The sequence below is a fragment of the Polypterus senegalus genome, chromosome 6 (assembly GCF_016835505.1).
Source record: "Polypterus senegalus isolate Bchr_013 chromosome 6, ASM1683550v1, whole genome shotgun sequence".
NCBI classification, from domain to species: domain Eukaryota; kingdom Metazoa; phylum Chordata; class Cladistia; order Polypteriformes; family Polypteridae; genus Polypterus; species Polypterus senegalus.
The window spans coordinates 130,534,063-130,546,687 of record NC_053159.1 but is presented as its reverse complement, the minus strand read 5'-3'; the positions used below and the strand labels follow the sequence as shown (position 1 = coordinate 130,546,687).

The 12,625-nt window shown below is 37.4% G+C and overlaps 1 protein-coding gene across 2 annotated transcripts in view; it reads left to right on the top strand.

The window, feature by feature from the left end:
* The window catches only part of smg6 (SMG6 nonsense mediated mRNA decay factor), a 529,891-nt gene that overhangs the window by 491,730 nt on the left and 25,536 nt on the right, over nt 1-12,625 (top strand). The window lies entirely within an intron of this gene.

Below are 12,625 nucleotides of genomic sequence, written 5' to 3'. Positions count from 1 at the left end.
AATCTCATAAACCCATATTTTATTCACAATAATACACAGAAAACATATCAAATGTTTAAACTGAGAAAATGTACAATTTTAAGAAAAGAATAAGGTCAGTTTGAATTTGATGGCAGCAGTGCATCTCAAAAAAGTTGGGACGGGGTGGCAACAAAATGCTGAAAAAGTAAGTGGTACTAAAAAAGAAACAGCTCGAAGAACATTTTGCAACTAATTAGGTTAATTGGCAGCAGGTCAGTAACATGATTGGGTATTAAAGAAAAAGCATCTTAGACAGGCAGGCAGAGTCTTTCAGAAGTAAAGATGGGCAGAGGTTCACCAATCGTGCCTACAAATTGTGGACCAATTTTAGAATAATGTTCCTCAAAAGATCCAGAGAATCTGGAGAAATCTCTGCGCAAGGGACAAGGCCGAATCAATATTGGATGCCCGTGATCTTCGGGTCCTCAGTGCACTGCATTAAAAACGGGCATGATCACTGCATGGGCTCAGGAAGACTTAAAGAAGTCACTGTCTGTGAACACAGTTCACTGTGCCATCACTAAAATCAGGTTAAAGCTCTGTCATGCAAAGAAGAAGCCATATGTGAACATAATCCAGTAATGCTGCTGTCTTCTCTGGGACAAAGCTCATATAAAATAGACTGAGGCAAAGTAGAAAACTGTTCTGTGGTCAGACAATTCAAAATTTGCAATTCTTTTTGGAAAACATGAACACCACGTCTTCTGGAGTAAAGAGGAAAGAGACCATCCAGCTTGTTATCAGGTCTTAGTTTTAAAAGCCTGCATCTCTGATGGTATGGGTGTGTATTAGTGCCTAAGGAATGGGCAGCTTGCACATCTGGAAAGGCACTATCAATGCTGAAAGGGATATTCAGGTTTTAGAGCAACATATGCTCCCATCCAGATTATATCTTTTTCAGGGAAGGCCTTGCATATTTCAGCAAGACAATGCTGAAACATATACATCATCTGTTATAACAGCATGGCTTTGTAGTAGAAGAGTTCGGGTGCTGAACTGGCCTGCCTGCAATCTATACAATTCACCAATTGAAAACATTTGCCACATCATGAAATGAAAAATACAACAAAGAAGATCCAGGACTGTTGAGCAGCTAGAACCTTATGTCAGACAAGAATAGGACAACATTCCTCTCCTAAAAGTAGGATGCTACCCAGTGGTAAAAATGGTCCTGTCACAACTTTTTTGAGATGTGTTGCTGCCATTAAAAAAGATTTTTTCTTAAAATGGTACATTTTCTCAGTTTAAACATTTGATATGTTGTCTGTGTTCTATTGTGAATAAAATAAGGGTTTGTGAGATTAGCAAATCATTTCATTGCTTTTATTTACATTTTACACAGCGCTGCAACTGTTTTGGAATTGGGTTTGTATATTCAATTTGAAATACACATTTATCAATCATCAATCAGTTTTGTATAAAGTATTTCTCATGGTGAACTCTATTGCAGGGTACTTTTTGCATAGATGTTGAAGCTATGGCTTTAACAACCACTCTAGGCTATACCTAGGTAAGGTAACATTCCTCCAAAATGATTCATCTTATACACAGGTGCATTTTAAATATTGGGAACATAATTCAAGTCTCTTTGTTCCTGATGATGATGTAGAACTCTATTAGATGAATTTTACAAAAAAATAACTTTAGACTCCCGCTCACTGGACCATGTTTAAATGTACTGTTATAACATTATATTCCTATTGTTGTCAACTGTAATCAATATACTGAACATTAAAAGATAGTAATGAGTGGTCATATATCAAGAATATAAAGTTTTAGAATGTAAGAAAAAGTTGTTTAGCCAAGACTGGTGAAGCATTATAGACAAGACTGCAAGTGAGAGTTCTAGACCTAATTTTTGATGTATGAATTTACTGAGCTAAAAAAATCTCAGGTATCACTTTAGATTAGGTGTCCATAATGCACTGTACTTACCATGTGATTACATATATAATTACAGGTTAACTAGTTATTTATATAGCACATTTTCATACAAATAATACAGCTCAAAGTGCTTTACATGATGAAGAAAGAGAAAAAAGATAAAATAAATAAGAATTAAAATAAGAGAACACTAACATAGAATAAAAGTAAGGTCCGATGGCCAGGGTGGACAGAAAAAAAAAACTCTGGATGGCTGGAGAAAAAAATAAAATCTGTAGGGTTTCCATGCCACGAGACTGCCCAGCCCCCTCTAGGCATTCTACCTAACATAAATGACCTCAATCAGTCCTCATTGTATTCAGGGTTCTCATGGAAGAACTTGATGATGACGGTCATGTGGACTTCTGACCTTTACTCCATCAATGTAGGGACATCACTGTGCTTTTATCAGGTGGTGGTGGCGCAGGTCGCCATCCCAGAAAACCGGAAAAAGAACAGAAGAGAAAGTAGGGGTTAGTACGGATTTTGAATATGAATACCATGAATAATAATGATAGTTTAATCCTGACGCTCTGTATATTCAATTAATTAAGATGAAGCTATGAGAAAGCCATGTTAAAGTAATGTGTTTTCAGCAGTTTTTTAAAGTGGTCCACTGTATTAGCCTGGCGAATTCCTATTGGCAAGCTATTCCAGATTTTAGGTGCATAACAGTAGAAAGCCGCCTCACCACTTTTTAAGTTTAGCTCTTGGAATTCTAAGCAGACACTCATTTGAAGATCTAAGGTTACAATTGTAATTTTTATGATTGTAATTGTTTTTCCACAATTTTTAAAAGTATGTATGTACATAAACTGTAGAATAATAATTATAACTAGCCAACCCGCGGCGTACCATACGCCGCATAATCAGGCCGCTTTTTAAATGATTTTTAAGCACATAGGAAAAAATAAACATTTGAAAAATCCGTAATTTAATAAACCACCAAGAAAAGTAACATTGCAACAATGCACACAACGAACCAACATACAATTGTCCGTGACTGAAAAGCGGGGGACGGGGTTGAACGGCGCTCGTTCAGTATGCACTGCCCGCTTATGTGCCCGCCCCCAACTCCCTACCTGAGTCGCTTTCGTCAGTGTACAGTCCACATGCACCTGTGAGTCACGTTGACTGTTAATTTTCTAAACACCGCCTCAGTCGGTTTCCACGTTGATTTTTCATTGTTCTTTGCGGTTCTGGCTGCTTTTTTTTTATATATAATCCACGAAGTCACCCGACCATGGGGGGCTTTACAAAGGGCAGGGACGTAATCAGTGCGAGCGTATGACCCGCACGTACTGGGAATTCCTCATTCGTGGGGAACAATTGGAAGCCAAGGTCTCTATCACGAATGAGGTTCAACGGCTTACCCACGCCGGGTAGACACACGTTGATCCATTCAGTGTAGCGTGCGCGTGCAGTACCGGACATACAAGTGCATCACTGACCTGTTAATGCTCAATCTCACGTGGCTGAAAGCCACTTGTCCCTCTAAGAATTTGGACACCGACTGCTGTTGGGTCGTGTAACTATTTAGCAGGCGGGAGTCTCGTTCGTTTTCGGAAATAACCAGCCAAATCGCTCCACCCACTGAGAACTGCCATGCACCACCACCCACAGAATCGAGAAAGAGCTATCAATCTGTCAATCCTGTCCGTGTCCGGGCCGGGTGAGGTTTCCTGTGTTGAGTCAAATGTAGCGAAAGGCTCCACACCTGTTGGTGCCCTTCCGTCAATTCCTTTAAGTTTCAGCTTTGTAACCATACTCCACCCTGAACCCAAAGACTTTGGTTACCCGGTTGGCTGGATCGCCTGTTGCGGGGCCTGCATTGGTGAAGCAGGTGAAACGGTAATGAAACAGAGGCACAGGGCTTATTGGTTTTTAAAGACTGCTTCCTTCATTGGGTTTTAACCAATGCACGGAACGAACCAACACACAATCGTCCGTGCGGCGCTCAGGGTGGAACGGGAGGAGAAGGACCTCCGCTCCCTCTGTCATGCTAGTCTGCTGATTTCTCGCTCAGTATACACTGCCTGCTCATGTGTCGTCTTTGTACAGTCCAGATGCACCTGTGACTCACGTAGACTTTTCATTGCTCTGTGCGGTTTTGGCTGCCTTTCTATATATAATCCACCAAGACACCCGACCATGGTGGGAGGGGGGTGTGTACAAAGTGCAGGAGTATCTAAGACGATGCATGTTTGTCGCGGATGCGAATTGCTGTATGTAGCGTGTAAAACAGTTTGCTATAGTGCACGCGGTCGTGCGTCGTAACCGAAAACTCGTTTTTTAAAGACTGCTCACTTCATTGTGTTTTAACCTCAGTTGTAAAGGAACGTTTTAAGGATCCCATGGGATACCCCTCGCAAACAGTTTTACACGCCGCATATGGCGATTCACCTCCGCGAGAAACATGCCTCTATTAACAGTCAATGTGGGTCGGAGCTGCATGTGACCTCTACGACAGACGAATATAAATGACAGTGGTTTTTCTGTGTCGTCGCGTCCGAGTTGGTGGGCGTGGCTCTGTGAGTTGTCGTTGTATCCAATGGTCTTGGAGTTGGTGGGCGTGGCTCTTTCCTGCGTGCGCCATAGGTGTCTCACTTGTCGCCGGCTTAGTGAATCCACGCCCCTTCCGGCGTGCTTTCCATGGTTGTCTTGCCTTAGTGAATTATATATATAGATAGAGTGCTTAACCACAGCATTACATTGTGTTACACATTAAATACAAAGTAATAACACCTAGTTACTCTGTAATTATACAAGTAAGTATAGCATAATTATGGTCACCTAATCTAAAGTGACACCAAATCTCATTGGAAGACAATGTAAAAATATAACTCACCATAAATAAATAATCACATCAGTAGACTCCTAATTCAAATGGCACATGCGGTGAAGAATCAGTTTGAGGTACTGCTGATGTGGTGCATGGTAAAATTGTATAGGTGGACAAAAGTCAAGCAAAATAAGTCAATTGAATAGGATGTGACCCAACTACCATAACTGGGAAATGATAATCTATTTTTTAACCACTATGATATTCTCTGATTCCCTTTCACATAATAGAATATTTTCTATTAATGTGCTAAGATCACAGATTTATGTAGGGAAGGTGATGTGGTGGATCCATCAGATTTTGTATTTCTCCCTTTTCATACTTAGCCTCATTACATTAGAGCTAAAGTTCTGCTCCTTTCAAGAAAGAAGCAACATACATAGACTTTGCTGTTCTTTTTTCAGGACTGAAAATAGAAAAGTGAAAGGAAAAGCATATTTGTAGTATTTATAGTACACAGAAATACTTAAAGCAAATAATAGTTTCTCTTTAGAATTGGATTCATTGAATGAAGTTTATTTTTGTGGCAATGTTCTACAAGTTCAGAGCACTAATGCAGAAAATTACAAAACTATGCAATATTTGCATATGTACAGTATAAGTGTACATAACTTTGAAATACTAAAGTAATGAAATAATAAAGTAATAAAACATTTATACGTTGCATGGAATGCTCTCAAAGGTGGAATTAAAGAAATACCAATTTAGTAAAAGCAAACTAGATATAACAATGTAAGATAAAATAACCTGGCCAATAACTAGTTGGCTATGAAAAAGAGGAAAGCAGATACCTCATTTGGCAATGTTATTTAAAAGACTAAACCTCTGATGGGACCATAATCCTTTAGAATAAACAATCTCAAATGCTACTTTCACATTGCGCAATGCTCTTCTCAGTCAAATGGCATAGACCAGGTAACTTTTAAAATGGTCAGTATTCTATTTCCTTGTTTGATCTGGCTTACATTAGTAATTCATAACTTCTTTATTCTTGATGCAACTTTGTGAACTTTTTCAATATTTTATTTAATTATTAATTTAGTTTAATTTTGTATTTAATTCAAGTATTGCAAAAACTACACCTTTACAATGAAAGATTACTACATTTTCTAAAACTGAAAATCCATCTCTCTTGTCTTTTGAATCACATAAAACAATCAAGATATATCGGTGCATCATCCAAAACAATCTCCAAACATCCAAACTATGTTCATGAAATAGCAGAAGGAAGCCCCCGTTTTTAAAACTTGTAAAAATTAAGAGTTATTATTTTTTCTACTTAGACATGCTATTACATTGCTTACTGAGCAAAGGGAATTCAAATCTGTGGTGAGTTAGAGATGTTATAGTTAATTTAGATTTGTGATAAAAACACACATGCATTTCTTACTTTTTATTATAGTGCAAATTGTTAGAAAGTTTTGGTCATGCACTAGATTTGTGAGCTTAGTAACCCTTTTAAAACTGCATTGTTAGTGAACTCCCTTTTGTTCTGTGTGTTTATAAGCAAAGCTGATGTATTATTGAGAATATTTTTGTTATGTGTTTTTTCTGATATTTGGAAATTTGAAATTGACTAAAGACAGATTCTTTAGGCATTTTTGTTAGTAATATCTTAGTATGGTAGAAAATACTGTTGCACATTGCTATTACTTTTTGAAATGACTGAATAATTATTTTTAATTCATTAATGACTTCAAAGACCCATTTTCAGTAGTTATCATTCCAGTCCCCTAATGGATAAACTCTCTTAGCTCATCTTTAATTAATCATATTTAAGGGCCAATTTGGTTTTACAAAAAGCTTTATAGATGTGTTAGCCCAGCTAACACCTAATGTTCTGTTCCAAGCAGGTTAATTTGCTAAATGTACATGGTAGGGCTGACGTATAGTACATCCAATGAAATCTCAGCCAGCTCTGTCACTTCCGTTTGTCCGTACTGTAGTTGTGATTTTTTTTTAGTGGTGAGAATATCCGAGAAAAAGAAGTTTTAAGTTTCAATGTACAGATAGCTCTACAGCTGAGCATTGCTGTGTACCTTATGTCTAGTTTCCAGTAAGTACAAGAAGGTACTTAGTTTTCATACATTTTCCTGTGATGCAGAAACATGATCTAAATGGATCTTCACTCTCCAGAGAAAGAGCTTTACAATTAATCCCCAGATCCGAGTTTATAGGTGGCATTTTAAAAAAGAGGATTTTCGCAAGCCAGGGTCTGAGTAAAGGCACAACAACTATTGAAGAAGGAAGCAGTTCCTGCATTGTTAAAGTGGAACAATTTATGTGTTCCATGTTCAAGACCGGGGGATTGGAAAAGGAAAAAGCAACTGATGGAGGATGATAAAATCCTCAAGGATCACGACTATCCTTCAGCTCTGGATCCAGCAGTTGTCAACCTAATGCTTGATGAAAATATGTCTCTCAGAGAGGAGATTCTTCAGCTGAGGAAACAAATTGAGACCCTTTAATTGAAGCTTTGGTTTGGTATTCACCATTTTGCTGGCTCAGGCATAGACATTCGCTTTTGTACAAGGTAAGATTTACAACACACTCATGTTGTTATGTATTAAGCTTACATACATTTACTTGTCCCTGAATAAAGTGTAATGACTAATTTTTGAAATTTTGTATTTTAAAGAAGCCTAATTTAATCACATATTTATTCAATGTAAGTTTTTAGTAGACTGTAAACATAGTAAACTGTGAGGCTTTTGGCTTTTCCTCATTGATCTGTAGTGCTGAGCCCTAATGGCAGCCTCTCCTTTCTCTGAAAAAGATGGTAGAAAAATTGTAGCAATGATTGACATATACACTTAACATTAGTGGTATCACAACCTTAGCCTTGGCTAGTACACAAATATGTTAAGTCCAGATCTTACTTTTGTAATTGTGAATGTATCTTGAAACATATAGTTTGAAGCCCTTCTCCTTTAAAGCTCCTGATTTTTGGCACAATGTTTGAATAATGCGACTTGCGTCATTTACTGTAAATCTGTGCACGTTTTTGATACACCAAAAGTGGAAGCAACTGGCTGACGTGGAATCCAAAAGAGAGTGTGTATAGCCTATTGTCTTTCCTTGGGTTGCAAGGTACTGTATTAGTATTCCTAAAGTTCAGTTCTTGGTTCAGAAATATCCAAAACAAAACCACTCCCTCAAGAAACATGTCAGTCTGTTGTTGTTCTGGGGAATTAAGTTTTTCTAAGTGACAGATTGCCAAGAAACTGAAGATTTCATATAAATAAAACATATCTTACTACAGTCTTCAGAGAAGAGGACAAACTGAATCCTAAACAGAATAGAAAAAGAAGCAGAAGGCCCAGATACTTGAAAGAACAAGTATGTCAGAATCTGTAAATTGAGAAACAGATGCCTTACAGATACTAAGAAAGGCTGCTTCCTTACAAATCCTTTGGCAATGATGACAACCTCCAAATATTTCTTATATCCATCTATAAGCTCTTTACATTTTTCTGCTAGTAATTTGTTCTAGGTCTTGAATGTTTGCCAGATTCCTTTTTACCAATAGTAGTTTTTATCTCTTTCCAAAGGTTTTAAATTGGATTGAGGTCAGGACTAATTGCTGCCCAGTTTTGCCCAGTCAGTTTCTTCATTTTAAAATCCTTATGTTTTTTTGAATCACTTGCTTGAGGACCTGTGATCCTTTGACACTACATAGTTTTCTGACATGTGGTAGCATAGTCTGCTCTAAAATCAGCAGGTACCCCTCTGATTTCATGAGTCCCTTAATACTTTCAAGAACTCCCACAGCAGCAAAGCATCTCCACACATTATGGAACTCCATAATATTTAACTGTAGATAATGTGTACTTTTCTTTATGAGGTTTATTTCGTAGCCTATAATCAATGGTTTGCACTGGCAAATTTAATCTTTGATTTAATCTTTCCACAGAAGACTTTTGGTTTCTCTATGTAGGTTTGGGAAAAGATTTGTGGTGCATTTTTTGATTTCTAGAGTTGACCTAGTACCTTTTTGCATGGTAATGTTTGATGAAAATAGTTTTTCTAATGGTCTCAGACAGCTTTCTTTATTCTGCATTGTCAATAAGGAATGAAAGTGACCCTTTTTAAGTATTAAACCCATCATTCATCTGTCCATCTTTTTCACCTTGATTGTCCCAAATAACTTCGTTATTTCAAATCACATAACTTGCTAATTTATTCAGTCAGTCTGTGGTTCTTTGCATAAAAAAAAGTTCTAATGTTCTTGCAATATCTGCCCTCAACATGTTTCCTGCCACATTCCCACATTCTTGTTGTAGAATTTATTTTAAAGCAGCAACTGGAATCTACTGCACTAATTTCTTTCATTATTTTAAACACTTAAGTCATGTCTCCTCTTAACTTTCATTTGCTAAACTGAAAAGGATCATAATCTCTCCTCGTAGCTCATACGAATTACTCCCAAAATCAGCCTAGTTACTCTCCTCTGACCTTTCTCTAGCACTGCGAAGTCTTTTTTGTAATATGGAGACCAAAACTGCACACAGTACAGTAAATATTTTGTATATTTTCCTCTTTTACTCGTCTGATTGCCACTCAGAAGCCCCATGCAAGTGAGTCAAACACCAAGAAGCTCACTCAGCAGGGTTGTTCTCCTGATGCTTTAGGCAAATTAACTAATAGAGTACAAAAAAGTAATTCTCTAGAAATAAATGGAAAGGGAAAGCAGTTATGCTCCCAACCTTTCTCTCTCTCTATTACTTTTGAATATGGCTAACTGTTGAAAAGCTATTTAATCAAAAAAATGCAATAACTGACTCCTGAGTATAGTAAATTAAAAAAAAATATTAAATGCTCCAACTTTCACATCATTTAACTTAGTCACCAAACACCTATAAGGGGGTTTATAAGAGCAGAGTTGTGACTCTGTGGCTAAGGATCTGGGCTGGTCCTGGGGACTAATAAAGTGTATCTCTGTATTATATTAAAATGTTTTCTGTCGTGTTTGTGTTATTTAACCTTGACCACTTCCCTCCACACCGTTTGCCAAGTCATTACTCCTACTGCGTACATCCTCTATCCATACCACCCCATAAAACTCTGTGCTCCGCACACGGTTGCAATGGCAAGGCAGAAGAGCAAATTATCTATTCAAGAATGTAGAATTTTAGATTGTAATAGAAATAGAGCAACAAGAGCTGATAATGAACGTTGAAAAAAAGAAAATTAACAACAAAGAGTTGCATTTAATAAAAATCAAGAACATAGGGAATCGTCCAATAAACGAAAAGGAGAAAAATATCCCAAACAATATGTGAACATAAATGCAAAAAAGCGATGTTTATAGAATTTAAGTTAGAGGATAAAGTAATTCATAATATTGTTTTTTGCAAGGCATTAATGTTATTACATTTTTATTTACTTTTTATTACGTTTTATTACATTTTACATGTTTACTTCTATTTTTACTTTTTTCTTTTTACATTTTACTATGTTTTATTATTCATTGGCATTTAAAAGAGACAGTTGTAGTGAAATGCTCAAGTAACTGATTTTCTATCTATAATAACTAAGCACCAAACTGTCTTCCTCCTGTGCCCTGCATATTCTTCTATATACCATCTCTTGAAACACAATCATTTTTTGTAAAGGAGGAGCCCTCCGAAGCCCTTCGAGTGGCTCAGCCGCGAGAGGTGCCCGTCCTCGGAGGTTCGCAAGTGAAGCTTGAGGTGGACAGAGCCCCTAGTTTTTTGGGGTTTCTTTTCAATTAATGTCAGTTCAGTACTGGCAATTTACCATTTTCACATAATTTCTTTTTTAATTGTTTGATTCTGTGCAGATAGACAGGTAATTAGTCAGTAAGTCTTTAACATATAAAATACAGTAGATATTACACATAGGTCTTTCACCATCAAGAAAATAATTTTTAAAACTGCATATCAGATCCTTAACTAATTATTTACTTCTGAAAATGTTATATAAAAATAAAATTAACTCAAATCTATATTAATGCAATGAAGGGATAGTCAAAAGTCCAGTGAAGTGCTAGGTGTATATCTGACCAGAGTTATCTAGCACCACAGTACCTGCTTTAACCATGTGTAAAACTGTAGTACACAATAAAGCAAAGAAGCCATTTTTGTAGAAAAGCATCACACAGATGACACAATAGTACACAAAATAGCATAAACCATGGAGCTCAACCTTTGGCAGAATGTCTTATGAAATGGTGAGTCCAAATTTTAAATATTTGATTCTTAATGGTCCCGTAACAGTTTGCAAAAGCTATCATTGCCTGCAACCTTCTGAGATACATGGTAGTGGCTTTGTCATGCTCTGTTAATGCATTTTAGCCAATGATACAAGGGGATCTGATCAAAATCAATTGAATGATTACAATAATAAACAGATTTTAATTAATCATGCAACATCTTATGACAAAAACTTAATATTTCAGCATGATAACAAACCAAGAAACACAGCCAAAAAATGATGACCTACTTAAACTGAACATCTGCAAATTAAACACTAACTATATGAGGTTGGCTATCACAAAGTCCAGACCTCAACATAAGTGAAACTGTGTGGGATCACTTAAACGGGAGAGAAAAGCAGAAAAATTCAGAATAATAGGAAATGCAGAGAGAAACTTGAAAAACTTTTTCACTTGCAAACATTTTTGGCATTGTGATTCAAAAAGTAGTAAAATTATTAAATCACTATGAACTGCTATTTCTGCTACCTCTGTCAGTTTTTGGTATATTTCCTGTATCCAAACACTATTTCAAACTAAAGTTGCAGTCATGTGACCTGATCTATATTAGTTCCACAAGTAAGGTTTATGTTCCTCACATTATCAGTCAATTACAAAATATCGTTTAGTTTTTTCACATTTTATGTTACAGCCTTATTCCAAAATGGATTAAATTCATTTTTTTCCTCAGAATTCTACACAAAACAACCCATAATGACAACGTGAAAAAAGTTTACTTGAGGTTTTTGCAAATTTATTAAAAATAAAAAAACTGAGAGATCACATGTACATAAGTATTTACAGCCTTTGCTTAATACTTTGTCGATGCACATTTGCCAGCAATTACAGCCACAAGTCTTTTTGAATATGATGCCACAAGCTTGGCACACCTATCCTTGGCCAGTTTTGCCCATTCCTTTTTGCAGCACCTCTCAAGCTCCATCAGGTTGGATAGGAAGCGTCGGTGCACAGCCATTTTTAAGATCTCTCCAGAGATGTTCAAACGGATTCAAGTCTGGGCTCTGGCTGGGCCACTCAAGGACATTCACAGAGTTGTCCTGAAGCCACTCCTTTAAGATCTTGGCTGTGTGCTTAGGGTCGTTGTCCTGCTGAAAGATGAACCGTCACCCCAGTCTGAGGCCAAGAGCGCTCTGGAGCAGGTTTTCATCCAGAATGTCTCTGTACATTGCTGCAGTCATCTTTCCCTTTATCCTGACTAGTCTCCCAGTTCCTGCCGCTGAAAAACATCTCCACAGCATGATGCTGCCACCACCATGCTTCACTGTAGTGATGAGCAGTGCCTGGTTTCCTCCAAACGTGACGCCTGGCATTCACACCAAAGAGTTCAATCTTTGTCTCATCATACCAGAGAATTTTGTTTCTCATGGTCTGAGAGTCCTTCAGGTGCCTTTTGGCAAACTCCAGGCGGGCTGCCATGTGCCTTTTACTAAGGAGTGGCTTCCATCTGGCCACTCTACCATACAGGCCTGATTGTTGGATTGCTGCAGAGATGGTTGTCCTTCTGGAAGGTTCTCTTCTCACCACAGAGGATCTCTGGCGCTCTGACAGAGTGACCATTGAGTTCTTGGTCACCTCCCTGACTAAGGCTCTTCTCCCCTGAT